Genomic DNA, 16295 nt, shown 5'->3' with positions numbered 1-16295 from the left:
TATTTATTTGAAAAAAACTTATATTAAATTTAGGAGAGATGTCAATGTGTATAGAGCCTTTTTCATTTAAATTTTAATAGATCTTACAGAAGAATGTAGGAAACATGGGGGTTTGATTGATTTTCAATGTCTCTCTTCACCCCTTTTCATCATCCTAAGGACTTTCCATGGTGAAATTGCAGCCAGATGAGCATATCAAGCTTATCCAGGCTGATGAAAGGTTACACTTTGTGTAAATATATGCTGTATATAAAAGAAGAAAATAATAAAAATAAAAAAATTACAGGTCTGTAAAAGTTTTATATAAATTTTCAGACTGAAAGAGACCTAAACCACTGGCCACTGTGTCCCCTGAATAAGACACAAATATTGGAGACTCTCACTGAACCTCCTTGACCAGGTTGATGGTAAGAAAAATAAAATTGAATTAGTCTAAGTCTACATCCACACAGATACTCACATGAAAACCAGTCATCTCTGTTAATTTTCTAAAGATATTTCTTCAAAAAAAATACTGTTTGTACTGTTGTGGGTTTCATTTTGAGACATATATTGCTACAGCATTCTACTTTGTCACCATAAAAATAAATGATCTGTAGTGGTGGTTCTTTTTTTTTTTTTCTTTTTTTTTTTTTTTTCCAGTAAAGCACAAGTCAAGAGAAACCACTCAGAAAAATTAAAAAAAAAGGAGCCCCTTGATGTATATTTAGCTGTCTCTTGATTTTTGCAGCTATAAAATCTACAAATATTGTACCGCAACAACTGTAACTCCCTTCCTGAAAGGGATGCACTCCATGGTCACCATTCTTCACAGACAAACTGTTTTGATCCAAATTTCAAAGTTTCAGAGAAACTTTCAGATCCAAATTTTGTGGATTATGGGAAATTTTCAAGTCTCGGTCTGAAATTAGATGGCCCATGTATGCTGATTTCATGGATAAAGGTTTTCACTCTGGGATTGTATTGGCCAGGCTGAATCTGGGAGAATTTATAAATTAGCTTGACTCCTGTCCCCTGATTATTTAATTGTGCACAGCCAGGCACAAGGATCTTTTAGTCCCTTCCCTCACTACAGAAAGAGCACCAATCTGCTTTCAGACTCAAATATAACTGTAAAAGACCAGTGTTTGCTTCCATTCCAGAAATTATTGCCTTGGTTTAATAAGAAATGTGGAGAAAAACTCCTTAAATTACTTTTTTTTTCCTTTGTCTCCTTCTCAAATGCCTTTCAAACTTGGGGGTGCAGGGGGGAAGAGAAAGAGAGGGAAAATTACTAGGGCAGCTCTGAAGCCCGTTAATTTATCCTGGTTTTAATCCCAAAAACGTCTGCCTGAGGATATGGTTTGTTAATTGACCTGTAGAGCATCATGTGTTGGGCATACTAAACTGTCTCCTGATAATCCTCTCCTCATCAAGGCTCACTGCTTTGGTGCAACTGACTAGGAAAAGAGGGTATCAATTAAACTTCAAAAGAGAAAAGGAAAGGCTGCAGCTGATGTGGGAATGTCCCACTGCAGAGGCCACGCTGACCTTTGCTTCCCTGGGCCTTGGTGGAGATAAATACAGAGATCTATGAGGGAGCTGTGGCTCCCACTAAGTTTAATTGCTCCCCTGGAGATTCCCCAGCTGAGTGGAGGGTGATTCTTGGCTGTGAGGATGTGAGCAAGGCTCTTGCCAAGGGAAGGATTCACATTCATCTCTTTGGTTTGGTTTGGGGGCTCAGGGGTGATGGCAGGAGCTGCAGAGGCTTCTCAGCTTGTTGGAGCTGAGCAGCAGAATCTCTCTCTTTTGTGTGACAAGGGCAGCTTGTGGGAAGTAACCAGCATTTACAGCACTTCTACAGGAAAAAATGAGCCAACAGACCTCATTCAGAGTCAATTGCATCTATTATTGATGAAGTATTTTAGATTGCAGTGACATTTTATTTTTCCTTTCAGGATGGTTCTTCTTACTTGGGAGGTTTTTCTACATTATTAATTCAATCCTACAGAGCACCTTGCTCTTTTATTTTCTGCTTTCACTTTCTTCATATTGCTTCCAAAGCTGTGGGATTTTAGGTTTGCAGTCAAGCTATTGAAAGCTCTGTTCTTGCTTAAAGAAATACTTCAGTACTTATTATTTTATGACTTTTTTTTTCTCCTAACTTCTCAGCATTTTGTGTTCAGGAGGAAGCATCATTATTTATATTAACCTCATCGGGTGGGCATCTTATAATTCCCCACTGTGATGGCATCAGGAAGGCTTTTTTTAGTGTCCTGGGAGAGAGGAAGTGCTGTCAAACAGCTTTATCCTTTATCACACATTTCTGCAAGAGAAAATTTGGGCTGAGTGCATCCATATCACAAAGGTATCAATGGTTTCAGAATTCTCATGGATCTTCACCTCAGACTATTCAGATGGGTCCAGGCCTCTGTATTGCCTGTGTTGTTTTTTGAGATGTTATCTGTCTTGTGCCACAGAACATGACTTGGAGATAACCAAACTGGCTGTGACTGAGCTGCAGCTGAAACCAGGAGCAGTAAAATGGCACCACAGCCATTGTCTGAGCAAGTAAATCCCTGATAAGCAGCATTTTGCAATGGCTGAAGAAGTTATCCAGGGTTTCAACACAGAAAAGACATGACTTTTCTCTACAGTAATCTTTTATAAGGAGATTAAAATAACTGTAATTATGCCATAATATTTCTGAACTAAAATGCAAAAATGTCTTGAAGAAACAGGATAGTCATAAAAAAAAACTCCAGTATGAACAATTACCTTTGTCCACTGCACTATAACAGCTCATTCCTTGAATTCAGGCTTGCTTTCCATCAATCACTTATGGCTTTTTGACTGGAAAATGTCCTCAGAAAAACTCCCTTCCCATTTGCTTCAATGCCTGTACCTTTCAGATGCCCTTCCCTGCACTAGGTGCTCCCTCCCTTGGCTCTTTCTTTTCTTCTGGCTCTGTTCTGGAGCCAGAAGAAAGGGAAGTTTCCCTTTCTCCAGGGATCATCTCCTTCTCCCCATCCCTTTTCCCAGGCAATCTCTGTCTATCCCGAGCTGGCTGGGGAGTCTCTGCCCTGGTGTTTTAGGGTGGGGATGTGCAGCTCTGGGTTTCAGATGTGTGAATTAGGATTGTCCAAAAGCAGGGCCATCCCAGACCATCTCCAAAGCATTATTGTCAGAAGCAAAATATTCCTTTTGGATGACCCATTCTGTGGTGATTACCCAGGGAGAAGGGCTGACAGCTGGCTCTGCATTATCCTGTCAGGCTGCACTCACAGTGACCTGAGACCCTCTTTGCTAAACCACCGAGCTCAGTTTGCTGCCTGGCTACTACAGGGAGTAACTGGGCTGGGATAGCCCAGGAAAACACCTCAGGGGCTCCACACTGTGGGCCAGCAATGTAGAGCATGAGGAGAGGGGTTTGTTTTTTCCCTGCAGCAATTCCATACACTTTTGGGACACTTTTCCCAGCTGCTTCAAGTTGGAAACTGGACTGTTGTTCTCCCTCACTTTGGCTCTGTCGGGATTTGGGGGGAGTTTATATTTTTATTTATTTCCTGACAAAGTGTGATTTCTCAGAGCAGGCTTTGATGAGAGAGATTATTTTCCATGTTTTATGTTCTGGGGACTTGTGTGGCATCTGAACTGTGTTACTGTGGGAACCAACCACTCAGCATTGGACCTCTTAGGAACAGCTTCCTTTGCCTGGAAATCTTTTTTTCTCTGGGCTTTCAATTCTCATAGATAGACCCTGAAGTGCTGGTGTGTTTGTTACAGACACTTGAATTTATCCACTTTTAGATTTGTGCCTTTGTAAGACACAAAACTTGTTTGCAGACCATGGTGTAGAAGTGTGTGTGCTGGGTAACATAAAGCTGTTGGGTTGTTTACTGCAACTAGGGCATAAAAGGCAGTATTTGGGCATTTAGCATAATTCCTTGGGTTAGGTTGCATTTGGAGGTGCCACTAATCTTTCCCCAAAATGCCAGATTGCTTAAAAAATAAACAGAAGTCTGGCAGACGTGGGAACTGATGGTGGAGGCGGAGAAGGAAACCAGAGCATGGATGGACAGGAAATGTGGGAGTTGAGTTTATCTGACCTCTTCAAAACACTCAGAACTTCTCCACTGAATGGAGGTGGTTTGGGGTTGATTTTTTGGGATCAAGTGGGAGTGCTGAGTTTACCTGATCTCAGATAAACTGAGAGAAATTACTCAGATACTCAGAAATTCTCTACTGAATGGAGGTCTTTTGGGATTGATTTTTGGGATCAGGTGGGGGAGCTGAGTTCACCTGATCTCTCAGATAAGCTCAGATAAATTCTCTCAGATAAACAGAGAAATTACTCAGATACTCAGCCATTCTGCACTGAAAGGGGGAGTTTTGGGGTTGATTTCCACGATCAGGTGTGGAAGTTTTTCCAGCTGCCTGGTGTGTGTGTTGAGATGAAATCTGCCTGCAGTGCCCGAGGGGTGGGGTGTGGAGGGGCCCAGGAGCAGCACGAAGCTCAGTGATGGTTTGTTAACCTGTTTGCTCTGCCTTTATTCTCACTTCTGGCTGCCTGTCTCATTAACCTGCCTGATCTGACACCGTGTCTGTAGGAGGCCACTTGAGCACAGAAGCTCTCTCCCCGTGGAAGCTTCAGAAACCAATTTAAACTTGACAATAAGTGGTGGAGGAATTGCGGGAGCTTCGCTCCTGAGGTCATAAATATATATCAGTGAATGGTAACTTCATAAGTATGCTATGTAAAATCTTCTATCTGCAGTTAATTCTATATTAAAATCTACATATTGGCAGATTAGACACCAGTAAAATATGGATAATACTGAAGCAATGAGTCAATCACCAATGGTGAGGCCCCTTGTGAATAATTTTATCAGGAGTTTATATTAATCTTTTTTGAAATTGTCACAAATATCTTTTATTGTAATTATCTTTGTCTGAGGTTTTGCTAAGAAACTGTGTATCATTTTGTGATACCAGTGCTTCATAACTGTGGATTCTTGTCCTGTGCAGTAACATTAAAGTGACTTTCTATCCCTTATGTGCACAAATAAAACGAGACAATCCAAAACACCCTCTCTTTATCATAAATTGATTGTAATTATTTTGCCAAAATGACCCTTCAGTCATAAGTTAGCTTAGCTTACAATGCACTAATACTGAATAAAGATTTTGTTCTTGCACATCTATTTTTGCCAGCAGTAGTGATTTGACCCCAGTTGACATTTTTACTAGTGAGGACATGTTTTCCACAGGGTCTTTTTGCTTTGTTTTGCTTAAAAGAAGGGAAGGGAATCTTTCTTCCTTTCTTTACTTCAACCAATCTAGAATCAATTGGTGGTAACTTATTACCTTTTTGAAATGCTGTCGTTGTTTTTTATATTTTTTTTTGTTGTTGTTGATTATTTGGTGTTTTGGTTTGGTTTTTTGTGTTTGTTGGTTTTTTTGTTTTGTTTTGGTTTTTTTTTTTGTTGGTGTAAGATTTGAAACGCTAGCCCAGATTTTCCTTTAGCACCATTGCCAGGGGACTGTGGGAATGCCTGGCCCCTGGAATGGCTGGCTGTGGTACAAGTTGCAGCACCGGTGACTAACAGATGATGCCAGGGAAGCGCTGCAGTGAGGGGGTGGGAAGCTGCTGGGTGGGAGTAGCTGAAGGACTGCTTGGCACCATGGCAGAGATCCCTGGCATGCAGAGCATCTTCCGAGAGCTTGCTCTGCCTTTTTCACTGGCAGTGTGTTCAATGAGTGTCTTTAAAGGATCACCAACTCTGTGAGCCTTGTGCCTTTTGGATTCTTCAAATGTGAAACCGCTTGAGAAGTGACTCAGGCCTGTTATTGTGCTCCTCTCCAGAGGAAAGGGAAATCACTGGTATTTAACTGGAGCAATGCAGCATCTGGCCTAGATTAATCCACAGGTGGGGTTGTTGTTTTGTGGGGTTTTTTTTTCTTTGTTTGTTTTTGGGTTTTTTTTTTTTTTTGTTTGCTTGGTTGATTTGTTTGGGGTTTTTTGTTGGTTGGTTGGTCGGTTTGCTTGTTTTTGGTTTTGTTTTGTTGGGGTTTTTTTAACAACCAGTAGGCTTGTACATACCAATTTATGAGACTGTCTTTCTAAGCAAGTATGTGGAAGAGAAGTCTCTGGGAAGAGCTTCCAGCAGCTTCCAGTGCCCAAAGGGGCTCTGAGAGAGCTGGAGAGGGGCTTTAGGTAAGGGCCTGGAGTGACAGGGCAAGGGGAATGGCTTTAGGCTGAAGCAGGGTATATTTAGATTGGATATTCTGTGGAAGCTCTTTACTGTGAGAGTGGTGAGACAGAGATAGCCCAGAGAAGCTGTGGTTGCCCCTGGATCACTGGAAGTGTCCAAGGCCAGGCTGGACAGGACTTGGAGCAACCTGGGATGGTGGAAGTTGTCCCTGCCTGTAGCAGGAGGGAAGCAAAGTAATCTTTAAGATCCCTTCCAAACCAAACCACTCCATGATTTGTTGGTTCTGTGAATATGGTCCTGTATTCACAGCTCTGGTTATAGCAGCAGATGATTTGAATGAGTGAGTTTGGATAAGCTAAAAAAATACCCAAACATTAAACAACCCAAAGCTTCTAAGGAATTCACACTGCAGGAAGCTGTATTTATTTGACAAAGCCTTACTAAGAATTCTAAATAATAAGATCCCAAAAAGCATTCTTGTGCAGGCACAAGGAGCACATATCATCAATAATTGATGACTGAGTGTTTAATATTGGCCACAGCTGTTCTTCTGTGTATCTTTCTATTATTGCACTGTGACTCCACCAAGACTTCTGATTCTACTCTGAGGCCTTGCTGCTGGCATTTTAAACTTCCTCTCACAAGCATGCCACAAGTACAAGGCACAGAGCTAATGGCTCTGAGCGTAAAAATAAGAAGGAAATCAGAGATCTGTGTCACCAATGAGCTCCTGTCTGTGTTCAAGTTGGAATATTTAAGAATAACTCCTGAAACACAGAGCACCTTGACATCAACACTGTTAAATGTCAAATGGAGGGGGAAATGCAGACAGGTAGAGAAAATGAAGCCTGGTAACCATCAGGTTTCTGTATTTTAAAACACTTCAGAGCAAACTGAGGAGGCTCTTGTGTTCCCAGCACAGTTAGAGATGACTTGTGGTGCTCCATGACCAAAACAGCCCCTGGCAGCTCTGGTCTCTGTCTGACAACCTCTGGCCCTGTTGGACAGAGCCTGGATGATAATTTTTCTGAAGAAGGACAAGATATTCTTCAAATGATGCACAATGTGAACACCTCTGTCACAGAAATGAAGAATAAATTTGCCATAATATTTTAAGAGCTACAGGTGAAGGGTTCAGTTTATAGAATATATCCAAGGCTGGAAGGATTTCTGTGCTCCACATCTTCCTACTATATCTTTCTATAACTGACAGCAAAACTCTTTATTTTGATGCCGTGTCCTTAAATAAAATCCTCCCTCTCTCCTGTCAGTTCCACCTTAAATAAATACAAGACAAATGTTTTTAAAACATTACCTGCTTTGAATTGCAACATTTTCAAGCAGACTTGACTAGGAAATTGTCAGTATTTACTTTAAGAGGAAAATTATTTGTTACATTATTTCATAAATATTTTCTTAGCATATAATTTAGGGAGGAAAGTCCAATAGCTAGAGTTTCCCAAAATGTCAAATTTATTTCCACTCACAGTAAGAAAAATATATACTGAGGCTTTGAAGGGTTACAGTGAGTCTTCCTGTTGTAAAACTTTAAATCAAATAATTTTTTGAAAAAAAAAAAAGGCAACTTTTTTTTTTCTGTGAGGAAAAAAAAATTAGCAAAATATAAGTTCCAGCTTGGTGTGTTTTGAAAAGAATCAGAGACTTCTCCACAAAGGACACCATCATCTGATTTAAGCCAGAATAACTACACTGTCATCAGTAGTTAATCTTTTTAAGGTCTTTTAAGTTGTTACCTGGTAGGATTTTAAAAATAGGATGGTTTCTGCATTCTTCACTCAGTATTTTAGGCAGGACTTACCAAGCTCTGCATACTGGAACATTTGCCCAATATGCATGTTTAAAAGAACCTCTTTTTTAGATGCTGGCCTTTTTGCCCAGGTACATCCTTTAAAGAGTAACATTTCCTGTGCTGTGTGTTTATGAACCAGTTGAGAAAAAACCCAGTAATTCTGTCCCATTTGATTCATAGAATCATAGAATCATTGAGGTTGGAAAAGTCCTCTGAGATCACCAAGTCCAAGCATTCCCCAGCACTGCCAAGGCCACCACTGACCCCTGTCCCCAAGTGCCACATCCACATGGCTTTGAATCCCTCCAGGGATGGGGACTCCAAACTGCCCAGGGCAGCTGTGCCAATGCCAATCCGTTTTGTGAATAATTTTTCCCAAAAATCCAACCTAAACCTAAATTTTTCCCAAATATCCAACCTCTGGCAGAACCTGATGCTGTTTCCTCTTGTTCTATTGCTTGCTATAAATTATTACTATGAGTTAGAGATTATTCTGAGTTGTTTTTTTTTTTAGCCCAAATGGTGTGTGATAGCATAAAAAACATCTTGTAGCAATCTCAGTTTGCAAAAGTGACACCATACACTTTAATAATGTGCAATTTCCTGAAAGGAGGCATTAAATTAGCTTGATAGGATCACTTTCAAATGAAAATGTGATTTATAGCATCTTGTTTTAGGTCTTTATCTGCTATATCTTGTGTCAACCATTATTTTCCTCAGAACCACTGTCAGGCTGATGTGCCTGTAGTTACTTGGTTTATCTAAATATTGGTTTATCTAAATACCAACCCTCTCTCCATTTGAAGAATGTGGATGCAAGGCACATGGAATTGCTGTGTTTTCAGATTTATTTTTTTTTTCCAGGACTGGAAATCACCCCACATTCGTCTGGGCTAATGGGGACACGTAAATCTTGCAGTCAAAGATGACACTGCTGGGTGCAGCTGAGCTCCAGTTCATTACATCCTCACACATAATCATGAAATATGTGAGATTAACCAAGCCCTGGGAAATGCCTCTCTCTCACTGTTGGTGATGAAGGCACTTTAGGATGATTTGCTCATAGGTGTCCACACTCTGCCAACTCCTCGAATTAAATATTGTTCAAAGAAGGTAAATAGGACAGTGGAAGGATACCAGAGCCCGTCAGCTGAGCAATATATCTGAGGGAAATGGAGTATGATGAGTGACTGCCAAGGAGGAAATCACAGGGCAGACAGAGCATTACTGACAGCACTTCTTTAACACAGCAAAATCAGGCAAAACTCATCGTTAAGATATCTGACTCTCTGCTACCTGCACAGCCAAATTTCTGTTATCGTGTTAGTCTAAACTATGGGACAATTTTTAATTATTTAAGCATAGATATTTTTATCAGCAATATTCTGTCTTAATCCACAAGTATGATGGAATTCTGGGAATACATCATGGCTGCATGCAGAGGAGGCTGTCTGTCAGACTTTATCCTCTCTGTAAGCAGCTGGGATGAGCAGGGATAGCAGGAACGGGACACATCCTCATGGTGAGGCAGGGAATAAATGAGATTTTCACTTCTGCCTTCAATTAGGCGATGCCCAGCAAATCACTTAAACCAAACTTTGCACAAATGGTCATTAACTGAGCATCTCTCTCCTTCACATGCCACGTGGTGACTGGCAGGAGTCTGAGCTCCTGCAGCAGCAGCCAAAGCCACTGAGTCTGTGCTTGGAAAAAAAAACAACTCAGGATATAGGGATAAGTACCCTGAAAAAATATTCTAGGTGTTTCAGGCTGGACAATCTTATTATTTGTATTTACTCGATTTTAATCTCTTTGTGTTTCAGGTCCCCCTTGGTAGAATGGACATATGTTGCCTCCCAGCAAGGGTAATTTAATTAATATTTAAGAAGTAGTTGGTTTCTGAAGTGATGAGCACACGAGATGGTTCAGGAAGAAATTAATAATTATGTTTTTGAAGCTGGCGTTGACTAGGGCAGAGGAAATACAGGACAGCCCAGTAAACTGAAAGATGAGTGGCAAATGGCAGCTGATTAAGTGAGCACTGTCCTTCCTGCTCTGTGGATGAGGTGTGAAACACATGCAATTATCTTTCTGTCTGTTCTGAAACCCAAGAAATCAGGTAACTGTAAAATTGGGCCTCTTTTTCCATGGAATGTTATGGTGAAAGCTCACTTTAGAGAGTTATAATACCCTGGGAAAATAAATTACTTTTTCTCACTAAAATGATTTGAGCATTATGCAGAATTTCTTCTTTCAACTGGAAAAAAAAGAGAAAAAAAATTGAACAAAGCATTTTTACTCAAGAAAACACAATTTTCAACATTTTGAACCCTGGAAGGAGACACTGACCAAACTCCAAGTCTTTGTCTGTTTTAGTGTGCAGGCTTCCACAAAATCCCAGAGCAAAACATCAACGCCGACACAAAGTTTTTGTATTAACAACTTCTGTGTAAAGCTGAGCATCTGATTGTGTCCCTAAGAAATGCAAGTTTGTCTCAGGTCATTCTTCACAGAGTCATGGAATGGGTTGGGTTGGAAGGGACCTTAAAGATCATCCAGTTCCCACCCGTTGCCATGGGCAGGGACAGCTTCCACGCTCTTGTGATGTGAAAAGGAACAAAGCTGAGTCAGGTAGTAATGGAGGCATAAACTTTATCCTGTGATCAACTACTGGAACTGATGGTTTTGTGAAGGAAGGTGTACTTCACATCCCTGGCATTTCGTGTGTCCAACGTGTTTGTGAAAATAATCCTGTCCCGGAATAATTGCAAATAATCATGGTGATGTTTTCATAATTAAAATGCAAATGTGCAGAAAATTCTCTAACAGTGATTCCTATGTAACACTTCTTATCAGTGTAATATTGCTTTATAAAAAAAGGAGAAAAGAAGCAGAGCCATTCATTTTGTTTTACAGATGCATAAATTGAGGTCAGATAGATTACAAACAGTACCAACGGCAGAAATTGAAATATCATAAAATGCCATTTCTACAGTATCATGCATCATAAAAGCAGAATAAAGAAATTAATGTTCACTGCTCAATTCAATAAACTAGGAATTATTAAAACTTACAATAGATTAGACATTCTCTTTATGCCAATTAAGTCATCAGTCTTGTGTGCAATACCTACCTGTAAAAAAAGATTGAATTGCATGCTGCTATCAGACTTAATAGTGCTGTTTGAAAATGTTCTATTGAACAGTTCCTTTTTTAAAAAAATATTTTGCTTTCAAGAATCTGACAAAAAGAGGGTTTGGGATGGGTTTTTTTGGCAGTTAGAATTAGGAAGGGTTTTTTTCAGCTTTCAGAAGGAATGTGGCATATTGGTAACAGCCACATCTAAATTAGTTAAAGTAGAAAAGTACTAATTTCTTATTTCCCTTTCCCTGAAAATATATTATTTTCCTAAGTGTTATAAACAAAGATGTTTGTTTCATCTGTCACAAGTTGGATTGGTGGATAATTTGCCCATTTCTATGAAGAGTATCATGTACAAGAGCCATCTTTTGTGAAATTGACCACAAGAAATTGTGAATGGCTAAGCAAATGGCTTGTGTATGGTGAAATGTCAAAAGTCAGACCATAGCAGCTTTGCCCTGAGAAGCACAGGACCTTATTTTAGGAGGTAAAAGCATTGCTGAGGATGAGCAAAGGCTGAAGGATCTGCTCACTAGCAGAGATACCCGTGAAGTGTTGTGACTAATTGGACAAGCGACTCTGAAATTAACATTTGCTGAATGGTTTAATAAAAATCAGCGTGGCATGAAAAAAAAAATTAACAGCAATTACTGAGTTGCATAACTCTCAGGAAACATCTATCAGACATCACAGACTAGCTGAAGATGGATAATTTAGCATTCCCCTTCCTCAGAACTGCCTGTTCTTGCTCAAGATGGTCTCTCTCCACCATATCCCCCATCTGCTCCACCCCCGCTTCCTATCTTCTCTCGTTGCTTGTACAATTTTTTTTTTTTATATTTTATTTTTTTATTACTTGTATTCATTTTAAGGAATCAATATCAGTCCTCCAGTTGAATCTTCAGGCTGCTGAGGGCCTCTGCCAGTTAAACAGTGACTCCAAGTCCCATTAACTTCAAGTCACTGGATTCCACTTAATCTTAGTCTTATCTAGCCAGGCCATGGTAGTGCTGTCTAGCAGTGGTATCAGTGTTTGGGTTTCAATTGTGTGTTGGCAGGGAAATTTCACAGAGGAATTCCTTCTCAGCAGAGCTGCTTTTAGCATCCTGTGCACAGCGCTGATTCTTAATTTATTTGTGAATGAGGGAGTAAAATTTCACAGTCCAGAGACACTGAAGGAGGGTGGTTGGGAGGCATCACTGTGTCCTCAGGTGAAATACACCCTCTGTATGTTATTATTGTTGTTGCTGTTGTTATTGTTGATGGTTTTTTGTTATTTTTATATTTCTTGGGCCATGACAGTTTATACTGGGAGTGTTTATGACCAGGATTTTGAGGAGAGTTTATGAAGACTTGGCCAAGGCTTTGGGTCATAACTCACCACTGGTGTCAGGGGCTGCAGAAGGGCTGCAGGAGCTCCCTGAGGTGCAGCTCATGCAGGTGGAGTCTTTGTGAGGATGAGCAGTGTAAAACCCCTGGTCGAGCACTGCTGCAGTGACATTTGGGCAGGTGGTGTGAAAAGCAGGATGCAGTTGTAAAAGCTCCCCTCCCAGCAATGCCTCCCTTCACCCCCACAGCCCCAAGGACTCTTGATGCCCCTTAGCCTTTCACACTCTTCCAAAAGATCTCCTACATCTCACAGCTCCTGCCTCTGACTTTTGCAAATAATTTGACCATGTAAATGATTTATATTTAATTTCTAGGAATTGTGCCTATAAAGATGTTTAAATCACCTAAGATAGGACTTCAGTTTGGGTTGAAAAATCTAGTAATACCTTTGCTGGCTCAAAGATAGAATGGGTCTTTTAGATGAGATCCTGAAGGGATGATCTGCTGAATTTAGATATTTTAGATATAATAAAATCTTTTTCTAATGGAAGCTGACAATCTATGAGCACATAATCTCCTTGCATATCTTCAGAGGTCTCAGTTAGCAACATTTCCAATTTGAAAGCACATCCCTCCCAGACAACACAACCTCATCTTGAAATGTCAGCAACTTACCAGTTTCCAGCCCCTACAGGGAAAACCACCTTTTACAGTGTGGATGCAGCATGTGATAAAATAGACAGAAGCTTGTAGCTACCTGTTTGTGCTTTATTGACATTTCTGACATGTGTAAAATTACTGTAATGTAAAGAGGGTTAACCACAGTGTTTAGCTGAGAGACTGCTCAAACAGTGACTGAAAACAAGTGCTTCTCTCATAATCACAGGCAATTAAAAGAAAAAAAAATTAAAGGAGAGGAATCTTGTTTAATCTAATAAATAGGTCACTAGAGAGAAGCTGATAAGAGGGGAAGAAAAAAATCAATGACAGACATGAGTGGAAAAGTAAAAACCACTAAATTTTCTGTCCTACTCTGACAACACAGTGTCTTGACAGTGTCATAATTGTTTGGGCAATTTTGTGTGACAACAAAATTCTAGTTATGCTGGAAGAAGTTTTGTGACCTGCTATTACAGCTTTAAGTTTCCATTAAACAGTCACTCTTTGCATTCCCCTGCAATTTGTAGCTCCAACTTTTGACCACAGAAAGAACTCCTCTGGTTGGTTTGTGTCCTGTGTAATAATGAAAATCTTGCACTTGTGCTGCAGCAATGGAACAGGATTAAGCCTTGAGGACAGCAGATTGTTCTGCTCAGCTTTTTGTTGGATACAAGGAGTACACGGTGAAGAAAAAATTGAAATAAACTGCCATATTCTTACAGTCAGGCTTTTAAACATGACACACATTCAATCATAGACTCATTTAGGCTGGAAAAGCCCTCTGAAGTTATTAAATCCAACCATTACCCTGGCACTGCCAAGTCCACCACAAACCTATGTCCCCAAGTGCCACCTGAGGGTTTGTTTTGGTGGAAAGAAGTGGAAATAATGGAAATAAATTAAATGTCTGTGTAAAGCAAATTGAGGGAGCTACATCCTCCAACTGAGCTGGTGTAAAATGAGTAATAAGTAACACTGGGAAAACAAGAGGCTCTGAAGGGAATGCCCTCCCTGTGCTGTGCTCAGGGGCTGGTTTGTCCTCTGATGGAAAGTTCTGGCTATTCCTGGGCACTGGGGGAAGGTGGTGGCTGCTGCTGTCTCGTGTTCCTGGGGGAGGTGAACAATTGCTGCCATCACTGGGATTGGTTCTGCGGAGAATTTGTCCTCAAAAATAAACCTGGTGTATTTTGGGAAAAGGAAGCTATTGATAGATTGAGGTATTCTCCAGTCTTTTGCTGAATGACCTGAGCATTGTCCAAGTCTGATGTCAGGGATGAGGTTGCCTGTCCAATCAGTCTCTACAGCACAGATATTTAAATTATTACAGTGAGTCACTGAAGGCTCTTCTTTTAGTAAAAGAAAAAAGCAAGTGACTGTTGTGTGCTGCTAGTTGCATCCTAAAGCAGGCAACTACCTTTGGGCAAGAAGATCACACTCTAAAACAGTTATTTTTGCCTTTGACAGGGAAAAAAAGGACCCTGAGGTGTCTTGCTGAGGTGCAAAGGTTTATAAAGTTAGGAGATGTGAGTCCTAATCTGCATGCATTAGGAGAGAGAATATTAGGGAGTGCAAAAGCAGGTGAGGAATGAACATTTAATGAAAATAACGAGTTACAGTATGATGACAAAAAGATCAAAATGTTTTATCTTAAATGAGATGCAGGACAATTAAAAAAAAATTATTGTGATTTTTCCTGCCTGTCAAGATTGTTTTGAGATGAAAATGAACTTTGTATCAACTCTTCCACTGAAGGATAAATTAAGCTTGATGAGCAAATAGATGAGTAAAGCATGTTCCATCTTGTGAGAAGAGTTTTGCTTTTTCAAGCCTTTCCGCAGCTAAGGAGGCCAGGATTAGCATTACTGCAATGTTTTTTTAAGTAAGTCCAGCATTTCCTAGTGCAATATTTTCTAAAAGATGAGAGGAGTGTGAAAATTAAAAAGAAGAGAGCTTTGTGCCAGCATTTAAAGAGCTGCTTACTTTCCCCCTTGGAAACAACGTATGGCTCCCTGTGTGTTTTCTGGTGTTTTTTACAGGAAAAATATCTTTCAGTCTGCAGCCTAAGTTGATATCTCTTCTTCTTGAATTTATCTATTTTTCTTTAATTTTTAAAGATTAGAAATGTCAATATTTTATGTTATATGTAACAAATACATATTAAAATATCTTCCTGTTGACCTCATTATTAAGTACCATAACAGTCTCTCAATGGGAAGTCAGATAAGGCTGAGATGCTTGTTGAAAATTTGTTGTTGGTTAAGGATATTGTTGCTGGAAAATTATTCTGGTAATATGAAGGAGAAGAAGGGAACATATTAAAAAATATGTTGTAACAGAATATTTGTAGACAGATATTCTAAATTAGGGATATCAGGAGTGATAAAGTTCTGCTTTATAGTATGTTTGAGCTTAATATGTGAAATATGTTAGCCATATTTCACAAAAAAAAAAAAAAATACAGTAGAGATGTGAGGAAAAGTCTGAAGATTTAAATTAGAATGCATTTTTCCTTGTTCTCTTTATTCCTCTATAGTGTATAAAATACAGTAATATTCCCTGGAGCAGAAAACATAAATCAGAATTTTCCCAGATGAAGTCATGAACCACCTAGGCTAGAGATTTCAACTCTGTCTCTCTTTCTCTCTCTCTCCCTCTCACCTGCTCCAGTCTAATCTTTAATTGCATTATATGAAATGAAACAAACCCAAAAGAAGAGGTCGGGGATATCCTTTCCACATTTTAGCCTGGAATATTTATAATCTGGTGCAATGCATTCCCCTGGAGAAAGACAAGGCTTTGAATCCTCTCAGGGAAAATCAGGCATTTATTCTGCATCCTGGCAGCGTGCATTAAATTCTGAGCTAGGAAAAAAATGGAGATAATTTTCTTTTCTAAGTAAGAGCAGGAGCTGAAGAACAAATTCAGCACCCAGGACTCCGAGTCACACAGCCTGGGAGGGACCACTGGAAGTCATCAAGATTTGCCTTCTGCTTAGGAACACGCCATGGAACTTATACCTAATTTATAGGCTAGACCCGTTATTCCGAGGAGAAATTAATAATCATGCATGCTATCCAGGATCCTCTTCTTTTTCAAAAAATAGCATCATTGAGATTGCTCAAAAAAATTCATCTTTCTGGTGACCTAAACATCACAGTCTG

This window comes from Onychostruthus taczanowskii, unplaced genomic scaffold (assembly GCF_017590055.1).
Source record: "Onychostruthus taczanowskii isolate IOZ18803 unplaced genomic scaffold, ASM1759005v1 scaffold2, whole genome shotgun sequence".
In the NCBI taxonomy this organism is placed as follows: domain Eukaryota; kingdom Metazoa; phylum Chordata; class Aves; order Passeriformes; family Passeridae; genus Onychostruthus; species Onychostruthus taczanowskii.
This window is presented reverse-complemented; position numbering follows the sequence as displayed.